General features: G+C 37.9%; 1 long non-coding RNA gene across 1 annotated transcript in view; it reads right to left on the minus strand.

Annotated features, from left to right (window-relative positions):
- Positions 1–25,401, minus strand: part of LOC309846004 — an 853,728-nt gene that overhangs the window by 604,523 nt on the left and 223,804 nt on the right. The window lies entirely within an intron of this gene.

The raw sequence follows: 25,401 nt of genomic DNA on the forward strand, positions 1-25,401 counted from the left end.
ATTTGAATCCAAAAGATTATCTTTAGGTGGGCAAGCATACTACAGCATCAATGGAATAATTTATATATTCTATGTCAGTGTTACTCCAGTTTCATTCAATGAAAGGAACACTGTCCCCATAAGTTGTTAATTATGTTTTCTAAGATAAAATGCTTTGGGTCAAATAAGTTTAGAGTATTCTATGTCATACAGTATTACATTATCACATAGTCACCTTTACTGTAAAATTCAGAACCTCAAATGTGCTGATGTGCATTTTAAATCTCCAGTGGATAGATGGTATAAAGACAACTTTAATCCAAATTCGGAGTGTTTTTGGCACCTCCTGTAATGGGTTTCAATATAAGCTGTAGATGTGTCAGGTCCTTCCAGGCTATATTTACTCCAACATTAAACTTATCCATGTTTCATGATAATCTGAAGTCACTTACTATTTTATAATGTTTATTACATACTCACTATTAAAGAAATAGGATGCATATAATTTTGGAATTTGCCCGCTTTACTGATCCTGAGCTCAAAAGTAGATCCGAACCATATCCTTCACGCAATAATGTGTAGGTAAAAAGACACTCAGCATCAATGAGCAAATAGTAAATCACATTTCAGTAGCTTATAAGGAAAAACTGGAAGAGACTCTTTAGGAACAAGCATTTCAAATAATGTTTATTTTATACTCATGATGCAATATAAAATGTCATATTGTTGAAAATAAAAATTTGGAGCAAATCATTCAATATCATACAAAAAAGAAAATGATACTTTCTAATGTATGCATTATCCAGAAGGTACTTTATAGAGCTAAGTTGGTGATATTCATAGTTTAGGTCTCATATTTCTGAACTTGGCTACATAAGGGCAATATAATCTGGAATATTTCACCTAGATCTATGATCTCTACTCAAAGGGTCACACTACTAGATACATGCCTAACATCGAGAAAAGACATATTAAGTGGCGTTTCCTTGAATTTGTGTAATATTTTTAAACTTCATGGAGTATCTATTACAATCTTGAGGCATACATAGGTCTCATAGAATATCATTTGGGAGGTCTTATTCTGAGCTACCCTCTCACTAAACAATTCTAACAGAAGGACATACTTCAATGCCTTTACCAACTAACCATGAGAGGCTCCAAAATGTAATAAACTGATTATCTATACATATAGTCATTTCATCTTTCTTCCCATATGCTTCACATAGATGCAGATTTTATTATGAATATTCTCTCATATATATGTAAATGCAGTTAAATTACTTAAACTGAGCTAAATAAGAACTAACAGACCCTTCCTTGTGGGGTTGCCATGCAGTTCATGTGCCTTACACAAGGCAAATTTTACTTTCTTTTTCTATTTTAATTACACCTTTCCCTGGAATATATGGCATATGACATTAGGGGAAAGGGCTTATGCAAAATATGATGTTACCTCCTCCCATGACCATGGTAAATTATTTTTCTCCTCTAAGACCTCAGAGATGGTTATCATTCTATTGGCCTTAGTCTGGCTGAGTCTTAGGAGAAGTATGTAGGTGAGCAATTTAGGTAGATAAGAATAGCAGCCTACCTCCAATTTGCTATTGAACTTTAAAGCTGATGAACCAATAAATATGTTCCAGTATTAGCAAAACCCAGAAATAGCTCTTCAGTTAAACCTGCCAAGAACATATGCCTATTTTACTTTCCTGTGATAAAGCCTGCAACAAGAAAATAGCTATTTAAAACATCAATGAAGGAAAAGGCAGAAAATCATTAACCATAATCCATTGCTTTTAATCTTTAAAACCAATTTTTATGTTCTAATACACTTGTGTGTACAACAAACAGTTTAAATGTATAGACTCTACATATTTAATAAAACAAAATAAAATGACTATCCAAAGGGAGCCAGAATAGATAATTTAGGTAAGTTACAGACCAGATAATCACAAAATCGGGAGTCAAGAAGCTATCCTGTGATAACAGAATGGAAGGCTTGTGTTTGAGATGATACAACACAAAACTAGAAGAAGGCAATGGCCCTGATGATATCGTAGACCCTCCATGACATATTGACTTAGGCTGCCTAACTCCAATCTTCCATGACTTGGAAAAAAATTAATTTTTGTTGTGTTTTAGTCACTGTTATATTCAGACCTCATCTGTTGAGGTTGAATGCAATTTCAGACTGATATACTTGCCCTTCCAGCAAGTTCCGTTTAAAAAAAAAAAATCTGATCACAATCTCTGTGAGTTAATGGCATGATCTAGTTACAAAGAATGTAGAGATTAGTAGAGAGATATTACCCTCACAGCAAATAATCAAAGAATTTCCTTTATACTAGGTGCTTACAAGATGACTTCTGAAAAACTGTGTTAATGTCTACTTGCAATATTTTAAAGAATATACTGACTAGCCACAGTGAATCCATCCATAAAACAGTCCTAAGGGACAAGAAACTTGTGTCACATGTTTGGGATGGAGAAATGAGAGAGAACTCTTAACTCAAGAAATAGTATTTGGATAGACATAATACCTGTCATGGTATTTGAAAGGCTGCCAATTAAAAAAAATGTTACTGTTTAATAGTGCTTTATAGTATAAAACTACAACCCATATATAAAGATATATTACTCCATCAGTAGAACATTCTGTGATGGACTAGCCCACTTCCTGATGCAGTGAGTTTCTTACTATCAGGAGTAGTAGTATGATAACAGATGCTGAATTAGCACTTCCCAAGAACAGCACAGGAGGTATTTCTCCACTTCATGTAAGCGTTATCTTTCTGGTTGCTAGGGGTCATTCTAATACTTGGAGAATACTTTAAGAACTCACCAATCATGAAAATAAAATATATAGAAAGTGAATAATAAATTGGCAGTCTTTGTGAGGACTTAAGTGATGCAAAGACACTGTGAGAAGTTAATATGGTAAAAAACAAGTCATACGGAAAAAACTATATATGATACATGCACATATGAATATATACACTTATGCCTGCATATGTTCATTTATGAATAAAAACTACATCTATTTTTCAGATATAGATTTGAAGATTAGACTAAAATGTATGTAGAGACATCAGTGTCAGTATACCAGGAAAACTGTATTTCAACTCACACCAGATAGCACTCCAACTCTCTTTGTGTCATTGTCCCTGCATACTTTCTCCATTCCCCCCATCTCCACGGATATTTTGGTATCACTCAGGGAAAACAAGAGCAAAATCAAAACTAGCACAAAAGCAACAATAACAACAAAACTACAATAAAATAAAAAAAAAAACACCTTTTAATTATAAAGCAAAATCCAATGCGCTGGCTATATAAATTCACAGGAATCCACTCAGAGACACAGCTAAGAAGAAAATTTGCCCGAAGATCTATGTAGAGGAAACCTATAGACACAATGCATTCTAATACATTCAACTATAGAAGCTCCTGTCTCAATTTCTGAAAAATGGTTAAGAACAACTTAAGGAATACTTCAAGATAGACATTCCTACATGGCTTACTTTACATTCCCCTCAGGCATCTGGAGCATATTTATCAAAATAGATGAGCCACAGAAAATGGCCAGACATGAATGTACCCTGGCTGAACTACCTCCCATTACTAATGAGGTGAAGCTGACGTGCCTAATGAGTTTACTCCCATTTAACCTATCCTACAGTCCTGCTGGAGAGTTCAGCCATGAATCTGTATGAGGATGATGATAACAGTCATGGGACGCATTTCTCATCGCTGACCACATTTTCTGCCTCGCTAGCTGGTAAGCCGACATGCCAATCCCAGGGACCATCATTACCAAACCCCTTTCCACTTTTCTCAAGAAGCGAAATATACACAACATGGCGTGCAATCTACGGCGGATGATTATGAATGAGTCACATCAGTTGAAGATCAAGTCTTGGGAGAGGAGCACACAAGGATCTATAATCAATCTTAAAATAGCCAGGCCTATCTATCATTTCTACAAACCGACCACAATCAGAAATCATTTCTAGACAATGGACACAAAGCTGGAGGGCACATGGAAATTCTTTCATTCAGTAAATCTTTGCAAAAGATTATATGAATATACAAGAGTAAATAAAGGAAGTTATGCTTTTCCAGTATATTATAATTATGTTTTCTTTATAAAAGTGGTATTAAAAACATTACAGACAACTCTAAAAATGAAGGGGAAAAAAATCCATAGCTCCAGCACCCCAACATAACCACTAACATTGTATGTTATAGCATTTTGACTTCTACTAAGTATATATTTTATATAGTTATGACTGTAATGTAATCACTATTATGCTTTCCTCACTTAATTTAAGTTGAAGCATATTCCCATTATTTACATGAGATCTGTAAAAATACTGTAACAAAAAATTGTTGCAATATAATATTTAACCAGTGTTGTTTTAAAAAAATTACTTCCATTTTTTCCCATTATAGAAAGCATCATGACAAACAATCACACTGTAAATAAATAAACAGATAAACATAAATACATATATTTTTTCTCATTTAAAATGATTCTTTTAAAATAGATTCTCAGGGGCATCTGGGTGGCTCAGTGGTCAAGCAGCTGCTTCCAGCTCGGGTCATGATCCTGGGGTCCTGGGATTGAGCCCCACATCGGGCTCCCTGGTCAACGGGAAGCCTGTTTCTCCCTATCCCACCTTTCCTGTTTGTGTTCCCTCTCTCACTGTGTCTCTGTCAAATAAATAAAATCTTAAAAAAGAAAAAACAGGAAACAAAGAAAAAATAAAAATAAATAAAATAAAATAGATTCTCAGAAGTGGAATTACTCAGAAGCATGGACATTTAAAAGCAGATCTACACAGGCTGAGTTGAAGGAAACTGCCTTTAAAGGTCAGAATATCTTTTCTTAAGATACTTGATAAAGCCTGGTATCAACAAAGCATTTGATTTCCTAATACAGTTGCATATTTACAGAAGGCTGGTATAATCTATCCTTTATGGTTATTAAATTCAGAAGTTCAGATTTGCATTATAAGAGTAATACAGATTTTCTCTTTTGAGCAAAGAAATGTCTTTGTTCTCACTTTCCTTGGCATACTTTCATAAAATGTCCGTTCCTATGTCACATTCCCTCCAGATTTTATATTTTGTTAGGAAATAATCACATAATCTGATAAACTGGTTAATAAAAATGTGGTAGCTGGAAAAATATAATGACCCTTTCCTAGTTAGTGCTTTTTCACTTAGCTCAAATTTACGTATCTACAGAACATCCTCAACAAAATTCCTAAAATATGCTTTGGATATTTCATACATAGTAATGGGTCAGTAGGGAAGATATCTTGCAAGCAAGAATGTTAGTCTTCATGAAATCATAAAATGTTCAAACCGTTAGTCCTTGGCATATCATTAAACACCTACATGCACACACACACACCAACAAATGCATATAACCATATACCATAATCCTGAATTGTTTCCACATGCGTATTTGTGTAGTATCAGGAAAACCTTAATTTAAATCCCTACTCAAGTTCCTAAAAACTATTAGTAAGTCACTTAACCTCTGTCTAGGTAACATTCCTGAATTTGTAAAATATAAATAAGCCACTTCCATCATAAGATAGTCATAAAGATTACATGTGAGCACTTAATAGAAAAAGTAAAAGTATAAACAAATGTGTGCATTTTAAGTATTAAATATTCCTTTTAAAAGGTGTAAACAATAATAGAAAATGGAATTATTACAGCAAAGTCACTTTTATGGCACATGTGAGTAAAGAAAATAATTGAGAGACTTGAGTGTGGACCTAAAAATAGTACCCTATCTTGGTCATAACAAGATTAAAACATTAATCTTTTAATAAGCAGTTTCAGACATAAAAGTTTGTAATCACTGGAAAAAATAAAACACTGCACTCTGCATCCATTGACATTTCACCTGTAAATGTGGGATTGTCATTTGTGAATCCTGTCCCTCTATCTCAGGTCATGCAGCCCCATGGACCTGATTCTGCCCCTTCTCAGAGGATAGAGGAGTCTGGCTGGGCTGGTTAGAGCCTTGCAGTCCCCTAACCACAGTGACTGATTGAAAGACAGGCAGGTCGCCTCACAAGATGATTACAGATTTGGCTGAGACTACTTGATTAGAGAGATAAGTATTGTCATTTCTCATATTGTTACATATATAACAGGCTGTGACTATTTTGCAGGATGCAGGGAGAATTTGAGACCAGACAGACAGCAGAAGAAGGAAGCAGAGAAGAGAAACAGGAAAGAGAAAAGCTAACCCTGAGATCCTAAAGTCAACTAAGTCTTGGTGTGCTAAAATTTCCATCCACCCGTCCACATCCAGCCTTTTCCATCTTGCTCAGTGCATGGGTGGGGGACTGTATCAGTAAGGACTTCCCGCCTGGTCTCCAGCTACAGCAGTTTCAACAATATTGTGCAAACAGAAGCAGGAGATGGGAAAAAAGGAAAATAAAGTAGAGCTATTTAACTATCCTGAGGTGTTGCAACAGGTTTCCTGTGTACCTTCACTAAAATTCCAACTCTTGTCAGATGATCCTCTCCACAGGGATCTATGCTCAGGTCCCTATACCGACCCTGTCCCAGGCTTTTGGCTTACTAACAGCAATCCCTGGGCCACTGCACTATCCCCTGTGGCTTCCTTCTATCCTGCCCACAACTTTCTGCATATTCCCTTGAATACTTATTTGTCAAATTACCCAACCTGAGTGTTCCATCTGTTTCCTGCTTTGACCCTCACTGGATAACCCAATCCTACCCTGGGTGTTTCAATTACTGAGTGGGTACAACCCTGTTTTGTTTTGTTCTAAATAGCGTTAACTATTTTCTGTCTGTTATAACACAAAGTATCCTAACAGATGAAAGCACCACTGTTTCTGGGCTCATTGCTAAATTCAGAAGTCTGGCTTCTATGCAAGTGGTTGAATTTACTTAATACATAAGACAAAAGGGACATTCAAGCTTACATATGGCAAGATTCAGTAAGGTTCAGTAAGGTTCTTTAAGAAAACAAAAATATTTTCTGCTCTCTAAAGAAGAGCAGCTAACCACAGGAAATAATTAAGCTGCTTAATAATCTTATCGTAAATCATGGCTAAATTAAAATGATCTCTCTGTTATTTATTTCCAACATAACCTCAGAGGTTAAAACACTAAATGGGATCAAAATGAATAACTAAATGAATGAATGAATGAAAAAGTGAGTATTTAGTGCTTTATGTATTTACAGTCTACAAAATACTTCACATACTTTATTTTAGGCTGTGACACTACTCGGTGATACAGGTAAGGCAAGGACCCTGGGGTATTTATAGGTCATGCTGAAAGGCTGAAGGGAGGTCCTCAAAGATATCCAGGTCTCAATTCTTGGAACTGTAAATATTTTTTACGTAGTAAAAGGGACTCTGAAGATGTGATTAAGTTAAGGATCTTGAAATGGAGAGGTTACTTTGGACTATCCAGGTGGACCGTAAATGACCTTATAATAGAGGGGCCAAGGGAGATCTGATTACCAAAAAAGAAAGAAGGAAAGGCAATGTAATGGTTGAAGTACCTACATTGTTGGGCTGACTGGAAAGGAAGGAAAGGGCCAGAAACCACACAATGCAAGTGATGAATTCTGGACACTGAGAAAGTGAAGGAAATGGATTCTCCCCCTGATGCCTCTTACGGAAGCTAGGACCTGCTGGCACCTGGATGTTAGCCCAGTAAAACTGACTTTGCACTTCTGACATCCAGAACTTTAAGAGAATAAGTGTGTGCTGTTGTTTAAAGCCAGCAACAGTGTGGCAATCTGTGAAAGCAACCATAAGAAAGTCATAGAGAGGTGTATGTACATATATACCTGGCAGGCTGTTTCAATCCCAAGGAATTAAACATCTATCTACAGTTACCATTTCTAGGAAAATACAGAATCACCAAGGAGTTATTCTTTCCACATCTTTATACATAGAAGACAATGGCATCTATGCATTCATTCCAGATCATTTTCGTATTGATTTCATTGACTGGGCATTCTGCAAGTGTGTCTACCCCTATTTTCTTTCTCTTGTAGATGCTTAGATGATGGCAATCACAGTGCCCTAAGTAGTTCTGCAAAGTTACCAACCGAGCTCCCTAGAGACACAGGCTCTTAATGAGTGCTCAAGTCAGCTCATTCACAGAAAGATCTAACTTCTCAGAATCTCACTCTTGGCTTTTAAACCCAAGTTTTTGATGGCTGGTTTGTTTTTGGAGTAGCATTCCTTTCTTGATTACTAATCTGGATTCTCTCACCAAACAAATTTATGTTCAGAAGCTTTGAAAATAACTAAGAGAAAAAAAAAAATCATTTAGCCCCTGAGGGCCACTAAAAACCAATCAGCCAAAAATACTTCGCCTAGCATCTGAAAAAGTGAGACATCTGTTTGGGACTTGTTTGGCATGTTACAAGAGTGAATCCTGGAAGGAAACAAGAAATGAATTGCTTGGCATACAACAGGATGGGAACAGGCCACTCACGGGACAATTGAATACAGACAGCCTAAGAAAGAAGCTTCCCACTCAGGAGCTATCAACTAACAATTACTAATGAAGGAGGTACCGGAGGGAAAAACTTGGTCCAGTTGTAAAAGCAACCAGATGACTTCTGGGCAGAACAATAGACACCTCAGAGCTCCTCTCTAAAATGGGCCAAATATTAACTAGTAAGTGACCAAAGAGTGTTTGAAGGAAGAGAGAAATAAAATAACAATTTATCTGGCAAGCTCAAATAAACCAGTTCTGTATTGAAGATAAGAAGCGAAAGAGTTGGGGTGAAAGAGGTAGGGACTACACTTCTGTGTAGTGTAGTGCTTGGAATGAAGGAGTTCTGTGTTCTTTAGCTGTTCTGTGACCCAAATAATCACACTTAGCCTAGAAAAATTTATCTTTGGAGAAGCACACAGCACACTGCTACAGCTGACCCTTGAACAACATGGGCTTGACATGCATGAATCCGTGTACGTGCAGATTTTTACAGTCGTGTGCTGTAAATGTATTTTCTCTTCCATAGGATTTTCTCTTTTTTTCTTTTAAAATATTTTATTTATTTATTTGACAGAGAGAGAGATCACAAGTAGGCAGAGAAGCAGGCAGAGAGAGAGAGGAGAAAGCAGGCTCTCCGCTGAGATGAGAGCCGGATATGGGGCTCAATCCCAGGACTCCAGGATCATGACCTGAGCCGAAGGCAGAATCTTAACCCACTGAGCCACCCAGGCACCCCCCCCCCATATTATTTTCTTAATAACATTTTTTTCTCTAGCTTCTTTTACTGTAAAAATAGAGTATGCATAGAAAATACGTGTTAAGTGACTGTTTAGTGTGAGTGTGCTTTTACTATCCTGGCTTTCTTTCAGCTTCTTAAACTTTTCATCACCTCTGTTCTTTGTGTAAGCTCACCACTCTGATTAGATGATTATTTTTCCTATCGGAGAACAAAAACAACTGATTTAGAGTGCAACATAATAGGCAATTCTATCAGTGAATTCTATCTATAGAAGCTTGGAGGGAAATGACTATCAATACATGTTATGTTCCCCTCTCTTTTATCAAGATTATGTTAAGAAAGTTTGTTTTAACTTTGCTGTATATAAATGTTTTAGGTGTCTGAAATACAGGAATAAGACTGTATAATAAATAATTAGCCTTATCCAAAGAGAGGTCTTGCCTTTGACCTTGGCTTCTAGGAGGTGATCTCTTAGAATCCTTGGAATGTCCTTCAAGAGAAGACAGTTGCTCTTATATGGCAGCATTGGCCAGATGATAGAATTAAGGGTATGATTTATCATGAGAATTTTGGGTCCTATGGTGTCAGCTTGACATCTGGAGGAGCTGGAGAACAAAGTTTGGGCATGAAGGTAGTCAACCATGTCAATGTGACCATGACCCAGTAGACACTCTGGAAGCCAAGGTTCAAGTGAGTTTCCCTGGTTGATACTGTGGGTTTCCCTGTGTACTGTCACATACCAAAGCCAGAAAAACTACTGCTGTCCATGACTCCACTGGGAAAGGACAATGGGAAGCTTCACATTTGGAATCCTCCTGGATTCTACCCCATATATCTCATCTCTTGGCATATTTTTAACCTGTATCCTTTTGCAATAATAAACCACAACCATAACTATGATAGCTTTTAATGATTTCAGAGTATTTCTAGAGAATGATAGAAACTGAGAGTGATCTTGAGATCCCTGAACTTTGTGAGGACAATTTTTATCTGAAGTCAGTTTAGAATAAAACAAATAAGGGTCATCCACAGAAGTTTCAGTGGCTTGCCACTACAAGAACAGCTAAAGAACACAGAACTCCTTCATTCCAAGCACTGCACTTGGGCTAGAGGGCTTGGGTCCAGAGAAACACTTGGTTGAAGGAGCTTAACTCCTGAGCAGAAATGGAGAGCCTAAAAGAGCAGTGAAATGAGGAAGGCCTGGTCGTGTACAACCTTTTTCTACCTGGACATCCTCAAAAGAAACCATTTTGTTCACAGGTCAGAACAACCATGGAGAAGTTCAACCACACTGGCATTTAACAGCCATTGTTTTAGGACAATCTTTCTTTTATCTTTTGACTTTTTGTTTTTTTTTAGAGAGAGAGATAGCACATGTTCTCGCAAGTAGTGGGGAAAGGGAACAGAGTGAGAGGGAGGAGACAATTTCAAGCAAACTCCCCACTGAGTGCAGAGCCTATCACAGGGCTCCATCTCATGACCCCGAGATCATGATCTGAGTCAAAATCAAGAGTTAACCAACTAAGCCACTCAGGTACCACAAAGATAATCTTAAAACACAGTAGAGTAACCCTGTAAGCAAAAAGGAGAAGTTTAGAAATTTTCCCCCTTTGGGGGATATAGGCATGTATTATTTGTTTTAAAGGTATGATGGTCTAAATGCTGGGACACATTCATTTACACCTACTTTTAATGGGCATAAGGATTATAATGCAAAGCTATATATAATATTCTACTCAAACTATTTAACAAATTTCTTTTCTTTTTTTTTCTTTTTTTTAAAGATTTTATTTACTTATTTGACAGACAACGATCACAAGTAGGCAGAGAGAAAGACAGAGAGAGAGGAGGAAGCCGGCTCCCTGCTGAGTAGAGAGCCCGATGTGGGGCTTGATCCCAGGACTCTGGGATCATGACCTGAGCTGAAGGCAGGGGCTTTCACCCACTGAGCCACTCAGGTGCCCCTAACAAATTTCTAAGAGTAATTTAGACCACCTGCTTCAACTTCTGCCGAAATATAACTCTAGTGAATCATATTTTGGTTATTCTAGTTGTCTAGGCAAGAGACACCTCTTTTACTTATGCTCTCTGCCCAGCCTCTCCGGATTGCCTTCTCCTCACCCCTTAGGTTTCAATTTAAATGTCACCTCCACAGAGAAACCTTCTTCTCCTGCCTATCAAAATTGTGCTAGCGTCAGTTCACAGAGCTATTTTTCCTTTTGCACCTGTTTTTTTTTCTTCGTACAGCAAATATCCCAACTTGTATGTCTATATTTTCTGTTTAATTTTTTTAAACATCTGTCTCTAAAAATGGACTGTAAATTTACTGAAGGAGAAGATCACATCCTTTTGGCTTGCCTTGTATCTTCAGCACAAACACTGCACCTGTCACATAGTGCCCCCAAAATTAAGGAACAAATTCCTCAAATGATTTAATTTAGCATTTTGAGCAGGTGGAAGTGCTCTAGATAGATCTGGTCTGCCGTCAGTAGACCAGCTTTCCTTTCTGTGCTTTCTCGTGGGCTTTCAGGTATTTGGGCACTGTACATACACACCACACAAGGGCATAAGACCAAAGATTTTTTTCCAATTAAATCTAGCACTTCTCAAGAAACTGACTGAAAAAAAAACATGGTAAAATAAATCAATTAAACCATATACTATCTTTCCCTTAGGAAAAGAACCAATCTAATGATAAGAGAAAATAGAGAGAGAAGGATTTCAACAATTGAGAGAAGTGCCTGAGTGTACGAGAGGGACTGTAATTCTTTGATTCTGTTTCCTGGTCTGGAAAATAGTGAGATTCTTACTCCTCAGGATTGCTGTGAGGGTTATACGAGATGATATAAACACTGCATTGAAGACAATAGTTCCTGTGTAATATTCTTGATAAATATTAGTTCTCTTTTCCTTATTTCACCTATGAAATATTGGTGAGAATACACACCTGCTGAGCCCTTGTCATAGGTCCCTTCTACGGGTTCATTCATCTCCTCATAACAACTTTGTGAGGCCAGTGCTCCTATTTTCAGGTGCTCGTATTCCCAGAGAAGGAAACTGCTGTATGGTGACAGAAAGCTGTCTGCCAAGAAGGTGGGATTCAGCTCCAGCATCTGTGATTTTGCTCTGCTGGCTTTTCAAGAGATACGTTAACAATTACTTATTGTAGACTTACTTCGTGCCAGGAATGAGTTATTATCCCACTGAGTTCTGACAATATAGAGTAGGGTACCCCTACTCTAATTTTGCAGGAACTGAGGCTCAGGCAGACCCAATGGCCTATCCCAGATTTCTCAGCTCAGAAGACCCACAACTGTACTTTGAGTAAATGTGTGTTACATTTCTTACTTAAAAAGAGCACCTGCTGTCTTACAGGACTTCACTGATGCCATATTCTATCAAACCCTTGCATATGACTAACTCTTACAAGACATTTCCAAGGGGACACACACCCACGGACACTCTCATTTATAGAAGGCAAGGTACTCTTCTCACTGAATAAATCAATTCTGCTAATTTTAAATGGTTATTAATATTATTCTATTATTGGTCTGAAAGGAAAATATACCTATCCTTATACCTAGCCACTTCTTACTGTTAATTTCTAAATAATAGTAATAATAATAATATTACTATTAATAGTAATAGCAATAATTAGTACTAATGGATTGGTTATAATCGACCATTTTTTAAAAAGATTTTATTTATTTATTTGACAGACAGAGATCACAAGTGGGCAGAGAGGCAGGCAGAGAGAGAGAGGGGGAAGCGGGATCCCTGCCGAAAAGAGAGCCCAATGCGGTGCTCGATCCCAGGACCCTGGGACCATGACCTGAGCCGAAGTCAGAGGCTTTACCCCACTGAGCCTCCCAGGTGCCCCAATCATCCCTTTTTTTTTAATCAATGACAAAACATATAAAACCAAAACCTTGGTGACTTATGACCTTATGTTTGTTTATTGATTTGCTACTTCCCTTTAGCAATGATAGCAATAGGCACATCAAACAGATTGAATGTTTCCATGATACTTCTCTATATGTGCTTATCCCCAAAATGATTCTAGTCCTCTCTAGTAAGAGAAATAAGTTCAGTTATTTCAATATTTTGTGAGTATTAGTTGATTATAATATTTTAAACAATTACTTATTTTTATTTAATTATAGATGTAATACAGAAATATCTAGAAAATACAGAGGAAAACACTAATAATCTCATTACCTTAAAGTGACTCATCAGCTTTTTTTTTTTGAACTGTATCTTTGCAGTTTTTTTAAAATCAAAATTTAACTGTATTATACCATGACTACAAGTTCAGACCTTGGCATGATATCACTGTCTTCTAAAGCATCACCATTAAAATTTTATAATATATCATTAAGAGCCATATTTTTTAAATTTTTTTTTTATTTTTTAAATTTCTTTTCAGTGTTCCAGAATTCATTGTTTATGTACCACACCCAGTGCTTCATGTAATACATGCCCTTCATAATACCCACCACCAAGCTCACCCAGCTTCCCACCTCCCAACCCTCTAAAACCCTCAGTTTGTTTCTCAGAGTCCACAGTCTCTTATGGTTCATCTCCCCCTTCAATTTCCCTAAACTCCCTTCTCCTCTCCATCTCCCCATGTCCTCCGTGTTATTTCTTATTTCTTATGCTCCACAAACAAGTGAAACCATATGATAATTGACTCTCTCTGCTTGACTTATTTCACTCAGCATAATCTCCCCCAGTCTAAAGGGCCATATTTTACTTAACTATTATGCTATTATATTATTCTGGGAAATTGTTGTCTAAGTTATAGTCCTTTGTTGTTTTGTTAAACATACTTTAATAAACTTGATGAATATAGCTTTTTGTACATTGGGATTATTTTCTTAGAATATATTTTTAGAAACAAGATCACTAAACCAAAGGGTATAAAAACTTTTGTGGATCTCGGTATCTTGTTCTCAAAAAGTAACACTCTACACTGTAAAATTGATTGCCTCATTGGATGCTCTACTGAAAAAGGAAAAGAAAGAAAACATCTTTGGTAACTGCGAAAATAATTGAGTTCTCATTCCTTGCAGGGAAGAGAGGTGGGATGATTATTACATCTACAGAACTGTTCAGGGAATCTTAAATATAGGCAGTTCTAATCTTGAGTAAAGAATGTGTCGTGTGGTTGTTGAGAACACAGACTCATGTCTCCATGGAAAGCCATGCTGTAGCTAAGCTTCATGAGTTGCAAAGGCTTACTTGATTCATAAAGTAAGTGAGCTATAGCAGGAACAATGACCAGAACTTCTCACCACATAGTTTTAGCGGCTCCCACTCAGGCCCCCACTCAGACATGGAGCACATCTCTCTGCCAAACGAGGGTGTGAAAGTGGAAACTTACACTTCTAAGATTCTTACACTTGCCAGGACATGAAAAACAGAGTAGGCAGGAGAAAAGTGTCTCTAGGGTCAATGGGGGAAATAATTAAAAAGAGAGTTCTAACATCTTTTTTCCCCCTGTTTTTCTTTCTTTCTTCTTCTTCTTCTTTTTTTTTTTTTTTAATGATTTCATTTATTTATTTGACAGAGGCAGAGAGGTAAAGCAGAAGCTGGGGAATGGCAAGGAGAGGGAGAGGGTGAGAGCAGGCTCCTCTCTGAGCAGGGAGCCATATGCAGGGCTCGATCCCAGCTCCCTATCATGACCTGAGCAGAAGCAATTAACCGACTGAGCCACCCAGGCACCGCTCTAACATTTTTTTTTCTTTCTTTCTTTCTTTCTTTCTTTTTTTAAAGATTTTATTTATTTATTTGACAGAAAGAGAGATCACAAGTAGGCAGAGAGTGAGAGAGAGAGAGAGGAGGAAGCAGGCCCCCACGGAGCAGAGAGCCTAATGCAGGGCTCGATCCCAGGACCCTGAGACCATGACCTGAGCCAAAGTCAGAGGCTTAACCCACTGAGCCACACAGGCGCCCCCACCCTAACATTTTCTTAACCAGAGAGCCCTTTTGATATAACACTGTACAATCCCCTCACTTAACAATGAGGAAATTAAGAAGAGTTTGGGTGGGCAGTAAGTTCTGTGCAGTGTAACCAGCCCTGTAGGCCTGTTCAAGTGAATTTCTACAGTCCTGGGGGTAAATTGTGGTGTGGAGAGAAGACCAGCAAATCTATGCGTTACAGGAAGAGGTCAGCAAAGTGGTCTGCACAAAGGAAACGCTCATTAAATCAGAAGTCTTATTAAGAATAAAACAAATGTGGAGACTAAATTGAGACATTCAAGGGATACAGTTTGGAAAGCAAGGAAGGAAACAGTGTGCAAAGCAGGTGAAGCTAAATGATACTTTGAAATATTTACTTTGTTTTGTTTGGCTTTTTCTTACCGTGTTTCCTTTCCTTTCCTTTTATCCTAATGCAGGTGGTTTGTCAGCACTGTATGTCTTGGTGTCCCAGGAGGTATATGCCACCTGGAAGAGCCCAGGTTAGGTTCAGTTGTTTCTAGCTTTTATTTTTCAATAGCCATAATGTTTAGGAGCATTGGAAGTGTCTGCTGATGTTAGGAAGGATAGGTGGTATAAAAAAAGCAGAGTGGAAGAAAGGACGTGAAGGGCGAGAAAACCTCAGGCTGGCGGAAGAAAGGACAGGTGTGGTAAGAGGACTCCATACCCTGAGCACAGATACCCACTGCCATCAGGTGTGGCAGCCACCCAGAAGAAGAACGGGACTGGACACCCTCGACACAGGGCGTTAGCAACCAGCCCCAGACCACAAGTCTGACTGCTGAACCTGTAGGAACTACACGGAGGGTATTTCAATATCTGGGGATCATGGCCCAAGCCCGCAGAGCTGGAGAAAGATTAAATCTACCAATAGCTTCAGTTAATATTTTTCAAGACTGCAGAAATCCAAAGTCAAGAATACTATTTGTATGAGCTATAACAAGTAAATTTTGGCCCTCCTGAGATTGAGACTAAGTAAGATATATACCGAAAACACAAACTTAACTTGCTTGGAAGGAGCTAACTTAGAAATGTCTGATCTCCCCCTCACACTCTCGTAACACCTTTCTCATAAGATCTTTATTTTTAAATTAATTATTCTAGATCCAGTTCTGATCATGTGTGTTAAAACTCTTCCTTTTCCTCAAGATAAATCCCAGACTCCTTTGAAGGGCTCTTCCTGACTTCTCTGCATCAACTTCAAGGTCAGCTATCTTTGCTTTGCTCCTCTTTGCTTTGTGCTGCAGGGAAGCCCAATAACTGGCAAGTTGACAAACACAATTTGCATTCCCAATAGCACAGGCTGTTCTCTGTCTTGAATGTCCTTCACTTACATCTTAGGCATCAGAGCGAAGTCCTCCCCCACCTGCCGTCTCTTAACTCTGCCTAATTGGTCTCAGCCGTCAGACACAGACCTCTACTCTCCAGAAACCCTCATTCGAATTCCTAGGAAACGAATGTGTGGTCCTACTCGGTGCCCCCATTTCACTTGGTGCTTGTTTCCACGATGGTCCCCCACCACAATGCTGGGCATAGATAAGTACTTCGTAATATTTATTGAATACACTTAGAACTCTTGCCAAGTCAGCTCTGTGACCCTGCACTCGAGAGTCCTTTTCTGTAAGTAATCAAATAAAAGAATGATATTGACTATGTGCTGAGCATTTGAACAGCAGAAAAATCACAGAAAATCACGGAGCAGGAGAACTGCAAAGGACATGAATTGTATGATGTGACCCCCAGTCATATTCCCCATCCCTTTTTTAAAGCAGAAGAGGTAACTTTTACCTTCATATCCCAGTAGCTATCATGAGGCAGGTACATAGTAGACACTTTGAAAATGATGGAGGAAGGGAGCAAGGGAGGCAAGGAAACAGGAAACAGGAGGAATATGAAAGGAGGGAGAGATTTTGGCGGCAGATTTAGGGCCAGGCTTCCCTCCCTCTGATCTGTAGCCCAGCGTTTGCCCACAGAGTCTTTAGGGATTAGTCACTCACCTGTGAGAAGAGGATTCTGGGCAATATTACTCCACTGCTTTTCATTATATGTTGTTTTAGATTCAGAACACTTCTGTCATATGAATGCAGGCAATTAAATATTTTCTACATGAGCCACTTCCTCTTCTGGCAGAACTCAAATTGTTTAATAACACTGAGGAGGGAGGGGAAAAAAAGAAAAAAAAAAACTCCTCCTGGAACTTCATTTTTCATGATAAATTAGATATTTGGTGATTTAGATTAAACTTGCAGTGGCAAAGAAACTGCTGCCATGTCCCCAGACATATACACTATGGTATGGATGTCAGATCCTTTTTAGTAAGTTTTCAAAATGACTCTCAAATATGTAACGACATCATTCCAGATTAAATGACAGTTTTGAGCATGTGAAAACCCTAAGCAGCATTTATAGGAGTTAGAGACACTAATATAAAACAGTGAATAACCATGCCATGCTTAATTTGCTGTTCTTTTTCATTTCCCTGCAGACAGCTCAGTGTCTCTTTGCTGTTTAGAAGCGTGTTTTACAACACCTCCATGAGCATTTCTGCCTCCATCTGGGCAGGTACGATCCATTTTCCCTGCTCCTGAGTTCCTCCATGCCATCACACAGATCTGCAATGCAAGGAGAGACCTGTTGGCCTGGCTTTTTTCTAATAAAGGTGTTCTGCTACCATCTTGGGGCCACACTTCACATGCCTGCGCTTAACTACCTCATGTTCCGTCAGTGGCCAGAGTTCACAAGGGGAAGTAAAGGAAAATGAGAACCCTTGTCAGAGGCATGGTATATGCCCTTGTCAGAGGCATGCAAAATTGTTTGGTTCCAAGGTGAGGTTCAGGAAAAACACAGGGCTAGAATGTAACTCATTAGCAACTATGGTATTAGTCAATAATTTCAAATGCAAAAATATGTTTATGTTGAGGTAATACTGATAAATGAGCCCAATGTAAATCAAATAGGTGCTTTAAAAAATAAAAGGCAGGAGGAGGACCTGGCAATCTAGTTTGCATTGAGCAAGAATGACTCACATTCAACATATATTTATCAACATATACTCCTGGTTCTTACAGTCCAGCAGACTTTTTTCTTTTAGTTTAGTTTAGTTTAGTTTAGTTTAGTTTTATTTTGTTTGTTTGGGGAAGAGGAGGAAGGGCAAGAGGAAGAGAGAAAATCTTAAGCAGACGCCCTACCCAGACCATAGCTCAGTGCAGGGGCTAGATGTCACAACCCTGAGAACATGAAGTGAACTGAAATCAAGAATCAGACACTTAACATACTGAGCCACCCAGGGCCCATCATTGTAACCATTATTTCCCATGGCTTCAGTTCTTTCTCTCTATAGCCTTTGTCCATCTGACTTAGTTCTTGAGATCAACATCTATTCTATAGTAATCCAACTCTCCACCTTCTTTATTCTGTCTCTAAGAACAATAACTGCTATTTATTGAACACTTACTGTATTTAAGATTTTGTGCCATACATGTTACAAACATCATCTCATTTAATACTCCTACAAATCCAATGACTTTCAAATCTTTACCTTCATTCAGAGCTTCCTGAGTCCCAAAATATTTCCTCTAATTGTCTAACAAGCCTCTCAAATGCAACCTTTCTCCAACTAAGCCTGTGTTTCCTCCTACCATATCCTGTTTGTAGTCAAGATCCAGAGGCTCATTCTGGTCTCTTCTCCTTCCTGCCAACATCTTGTTACAAAGTTTTATGAATATAGACTCAGGTATTTCTAAACTCTCTTACTCCCCATAAGAACTCTTTACTAACTCATCCACAGCCATTTCCAAACACATTTCTTAGTGTTAACTAATTTGTTCCTTCTGCGTTCACACATTGACAAGATTGTAGCAAGAGAAGACATATCCATGTATATGCTACAGGGACAGAAATCTGATGGGGCTATAGAGTAGGTCTACAGGTGTAACTCAACTAATGAGTTCACTCCTGGGTGAGTTACAGATCATGACTATACCAGGTGGGGCTGTCACACAAAGGAAACTTTATTTGAAGCAAATAAAGCAATCACAGGGCATAACTTCTAGAGCTCTGACCCTCAGAGTAAAAGTGGTAGTTTTCTTTGATGTAGGGCTAGGATGAATATTCAGAAAAGGGAACTTTGTCATTTCAGGAAAATGTGGGCATAAGGTTGCTCAGTTGTAGTTAGAAAATAAGCCTATACAGGCATTCTATGTTATGTTAATGAAGCTTATATCCCTCCTAAGGCAGAAACTTTAATATTATAATGAAGAAAGGTAACAGTTGGAAAAAGAGGAAGGAGCTACAAGCAAGCTCTGTGGAGGTCTTGAGCTGGTGATCTCAGGTAAGGAATGTGGGGCCTTACTTACTTTGGAGACAGCACTGGGAGACTTATGGCTGATTTAATTATTGTCTCTGATCCAGTGAGGCTATTTCCTGGCCTGGTTGAAACTGTTAATTTTTGCATTCCTTTTGTTCTCTTAAAATCCTTAACTACTGAAATTTTTGCCTTTTTTCTTTCTTTTTTTTTTTTTTTTAATTCCAATACCTCCTAGAAAGTTCTACAAGTGTGCTTGGGCAAATAGGCACAGATCAAGGAAAACAGCTGGGGGGCTAAAATTACTTCTCTTTCATCTTTTGGAAACCCCTAACTCTTTCTGCTTACATAGGCAGGTACCAAAGATTTTATGAGGATACAGAAATACCTGGGGTGGAAGGAAAGAGGTAGACTGACAGGACTGACCAGTTCTTCCTGGTCACTGTGAAGATTTGGGGAGGAAAATACATTAGGCTTTGTGAAAATGCTAACTGTTTAATAAGTAGCCATCCCTGGTTACTGAAACATGTTTTATTTCTCTTTGAATCATTTTTGGTCCACACACATAACTTTCAACTCCTCTTACATTGCTTTATGCTGATCAACATGGCTGTCTTTCAAGAGAACATTATCCTTCAGCAAAAAAAAGAACCAAAAGGCAGTATGCCCAGATACTGGCAATCATTTGCAAATAGACAAGCTAATGAGTCTCTTAGAAAGAGCCTCTAAATGACTAATACAAGCTAGGAAGGTCCATCAGATAAATGCCTATTTTTGTGCATCTTCTTTAATTGACTTTGACTGACAAGTTGACTAATAACTTTGATGTCAAGGGCTTATGTCTTTTCCATTCTGTCACAAGCTGTAAACAATTTCATGCTGAGTATGATAAAAATGAGACTTTCTGTGTTAAAGGAGAAGGAAATAGTTTCAATTGCTAAAAAAGTTCAGGTATCATTTATACCAAATATCTATATTTGGTATTCCAACATACATACACTTTCATACATTTAAAAAATTCTCGTTAACTTTGCTATTTGCAATCAGGAAAAGGATAAAAATGTAAAACAATAAAGAGTTCAGTCTATTTTGAATTCAGTTTAAGGTTTACAACATGATATTTACATGTCTTAATCTAAAATTGCTTCAATTTACCCAGTTTGTGCAAGGGGTGATTCAATTTCAGATTAATTCAGATTGCCTCAGTAATAGAGCTATTGTCTGCTAAATAAATCCATCATGATAACAATGCTGTCTATTTAAAAGAGAATGTTCTCTGTTTCCTGAGATCTGAGGTTTGATACTGGTTTTGATTTTGCTAAAGAATTATAACATCATTTTATAATCCTTTCCTTAAGAGAAACTGTGTCAAAAATCCAAGAGAATGATACTCATCAATACTGGTCTTTGGTTTTTGCTTTAAAAATACATTTTTTTTTCTCCCAAGATTAAATACCAAAAATACCAAAGAGGATGAGTATATGTTTGTGACTTAGAAGTTCTTAGGAGATATTTTCAGCAACTGACATTAAGGATTAATACCTTTTTCATGATAAAGGATTCTCATTTTTCAAACTTCCCAATAACTTTACAATTATGAAGATATTCAGATGGGATAACAGCATGAATTTTTTTTTTTTTTTTTTTTAACTTACAAGTGGTCTCAAACAGAACTGTCAAACCATTCTGTGTTAAAAAGAGCTCTTAGGGGGAACCTGGGTGGCTCAGTGGGCTAAGCCTCTGCTTTCAGCTCAGGTCATGATCCCAGGACCCTGGGATGGAGCCCGGCATCAGGCCCTCTGCTCAGCTGGGAGCCTGCTTCCCTTCCTCTCTCTGCCTGCCTCTCTGCCTACTTGTGACCTCTCTCTGTCAAATAAATAAAGTATTTAAAAAAAAAAAAAAGAGCTCTTAGTGCAGTACTCTGTTATATGACCTTTTTTTTTTTCTTCTTATTCCATTTTGTTGCTCTCCTACAGTTAAAATATAGAAGAAGACTTAGACTAGGATAGTAAGGAAGAAGCAACATAAAAGTTAGATAATGCAATATGATAAGTCTTGATATATACAAACACTTCAAATCCTTTTTTTAAATATTCACATACAAAGTGGGAAGACTTAATATTAATGATGAGGGTCAAAATAGGCATAGTGAGGATTCTGTTCATATTCATTTGATAAAAAACAATTAGCAGCTATATCTAAACCAACCTGGCCAGGGAATATGTGCTTTGGATGTATAAAGGGGTTAATTATAGGTGTGTGTGTGTGTGTGTGTGTGTTTTAATCTTCATTAGTTTTAACATCTTTGAAAGTTGTTTCTTATTGTTAAATTTATGATTACTTTGCCAGAAATTGAAAAACCTTCTGCTACAATAAAGTTCAAAAAAAGTTATAACATAAGAGAAAAAGACAGAGCTAGACTTTACTAAAAAAAAAAAAAGAAAGTACTACGTTCTAGTAGCTAATTAAAATGTATAAAAATAGAATCATATTAGACAAAATACATATTTTGTTCTACAAAGGCAGAGAGCAAAGCAGAAAAAGGCATGGAACTCAACATGAATACAATTAATATTAAAACCGATAAATTTCTTTCATGGTCCAGTCCCTTTATTCATGACAAATAAGTTTACACAATATTTCTACTAATATCCTTCAGAGGTCAAAATTCAGTGAAATCAATAGGAAACTAATCTTCTTTCACCACCTGAAATGAATGCCATTAAAGCTTTATGTTCAAACCCTTTTTCTAATGACAAGTCAGCGGTCAGAACAAAGGCTACATGTGAGAATTCTGAAGGAAGGTAATTTGACAAGGGTGGTTGTGAGGTCTTGAGACAAGTCTTGTGAAAAGTCAGTGATCTGAGTGGACACAGAAGATCACAAACATATGATATTGTTGCTGATGGAGATATTCATGACTTGAGTGCATAGAATGGGCTTGCTTGTTATTTTACTTAAACCAGGCAAATGACCCTCAAAAGAGAGCAGAATACATATCATTATCACTTAATGAATGATAAGACTGAAACTCAGAAAAGTCAAACTCATTGCAGATGGTCACACGGAGATTTATTACAGTGGAATGACCATGAGTTCTCTACTGCTTGGGAATACAGTGATTTTCTTATTTCGCCTGAACTACTTTTTTTTTTTATAAAATACTGATAACAACAACTATTAACCAAGAGTTTTTGAGTGTATTAATGAGATAATATATATATGGGGCTTGGTATATTACCTGGTAGGTGGTTAGTAATACTACTAATACTACTAATAATATTCTTCCTATTATTATTACATAACTAGTCAGTCACATTTGAACACATTGTATTAGCCAGCAAGGGCTGCTGTAATAAAAACCAGAGCTGGTGTCGCTTAAACAACAGAAATTCATTTTCTTACCGTTCTGGAGGCTAGAAATCCAAGATCAAGGCTCTGGCAGATTTGGTTTCTGATGAGAGCTCTCTTCCTAGCTTGCAGACTGGTACCTCCTCCTGTGTCCTCACATAGCCTTTGCTTTATGTGTTTACACTCCTGGTGTCTCTTCTTCTTTTAAGAAAACCATTCCTATTGGATTAGGACCCTATCCCTATGACCTCCCTTGACCTTAGTTACTTCTTTAAAGGGTCCATCTGTAAATACGGTCACATTGAGAATTAGGCTTCAACTTATGGATTTGGAAGGAATGGGTTCAGTCCGTAACATTCTGCTCTCTGACACCCCTGCAAATTCATGTCCTTCAGGAGCATAGTAATTCATCCCATCCCAACAGCCCCCCGTATCTTAACCAACTCCAGTATCAACTCCAAGTCCAAAGTCTTATCTACATATCATCTAAATCTGGTATGGGTAAGACGTTATGTATGACCGATCCTGAGGGAAAACTCCTTACTCACTGTGAATCTATGGGACAAGACAAGTTATGTGCTTCCAAAATACAGTGGTAGAACAAACACGGGATTAGCAATACCAGTCCAAAAGGAAGACGTCAGAAAGAAGAAAGAGGGAATAGTTTCAAGTCCAAAACCTAACAAGGCATATTCCATTAAATATTAAGACTCGAGAATAATCCTCTTCGGCTTTATGCTCCGCCCTCCAGGTCTATGTGGGCAGGAGCCCCAGTGGGGCAGAGGTCATACCTCTTCAGCACTTGTTGGAGAATCTGCCCCTTTGGCCATGGGTGGTGGCCTTGCGTCTAAGACCCTGAGCTAATATCTGAATCACCCTCAGAATCATTCTTTCCTTTTCTTGAAGGACAAGGAGTGTTCACACCTGGGTAGTGGAGAGCTCTATTCTCTTGCCTTATAAAATCCCAGAAATCCAAAAGCTCTCCATTTATTTCATTCAGCCTATGTTCCCTTTTCAAATCAGCAGTCACTGTCTATGTTATTATAATCCTCTCTCTATTCCTGAGGTATGATGGGATGGCTGATAAAATACAGAGATAATCCCTTCTTGAAGTGATTTTCTAGCCACACCTTGCTGTTGTCTCTAAAATACGCTTTCTCATTTTTCACAGTGTGGATAGCTGAGAATTTTCCAAATATTTAAGCTTGGTTCTTCTGTACTTAATTATTCCTTCTTCAATCCATCTCTCTCCTCTCACATTTTACTATAAGCGGTACATACTATATACTATAACACACACTGTTCTATTTCGTATCTCCGTGACTTTGCTCATCCTGTTTTCATGCAATACATAATGTTAAGAAATAAGAGATCTCAGGAAGAAACCGAACCACTAAATAGGGACTGTTCAGTAGTAGGACACTGTGATCTGTCATATTTATGTACAGCCAACTTCTATTTAATGTCAACAAATTTTTTTTTCATTACTTTCCTATACTTATCTAATTTCAACAGATTCTACCTGTGTAGCTGTATATCCCTTTCCCAGTTGCCTGGGAACACATGCGGTTCAGAAAGTGTGATCATGGGGTAAGTGAGGAGGACTGCCTTATGATCTGCAGCTAGAATGCTATTAAAGACTCTAAGATGCTGAGATGAAGAAGTGATCATTCACTCTTCCCTCTGTTGGGACCTTCCTCAAAGACCTACTATCCCAGTTGTGCTGGAGGTTGGTGTCATTGTTCACAAACTGGCTTTCCAGGTACCAACATCCTATTACAAAGCCTCTGTTTCCCAGGATGCAAAAGACCTTCCCACTTCTGCTTATATCATCTTCTTTCATTCCCCTGGGCTGCCATGCTTTTTCATATATTTGACCATGGGTTTAAAGCTCCTTAAAAGTATCTCCTTTGCCTGAAAGGACCCATACTTCTAGCCCCAGATTAAATGGCATCTACTTTATGTAGTCTTCCCTGATATCTTTAGGCAGAGGTAATTACTCCCCCAACTATGTCTTTATAGAAGTATAACTGTGATAATATAATTACTTATTACTTTACAGGCTTGCTTCTCTCACATGTGAAGTTTTCAGAGCAAAGGTTCTATCTAACTAATTTTTCTGTCTTCAAGGCTAAATACAGTATCTGGTATATAGAAGGTACTTAATAAACATGGGGGATAAATGAATGAATGACTGCAGTGCATTTCTATCTCTACCCTTCTGAATTCTTTCTGAGCTAAAAGCTGATATACCTTTCTTAAGACCTGCAGTCTTCTACAATCCAATCTAGATTCAGAAATAGAATAAAAAGAACAGGGGGCACCTGGGTGGCTCAGATGGTGAAGCGTCTGCCTTCGGGTCAGGTCATGGACCCAAGACTCTGGAATGGAGTCCCTCATCTGGCTCCTTTCCATGGGGAGCTTGCTTCTCCCTCTGCCCGTTTTACCTGCCACTTCCCCTGCTTGTGTGTTTACTCTCCTCTCTCAATCTCTCTCTCTGGCAAATAAATAAATAAAATTTTTTAAAAAACAA

This window comes from Mustela nivalis, assembly GCF_964662115.1.
Source record: "Mustela nivalis genome assembly, chromosome: 13".
In the NCBI taxonomy this organism is placed as follows: Eukaryota; Metazoa; Chordata; class Mammalia; order Carnivora; family Mustelidae; genus Mustela; species Mustela nivalis.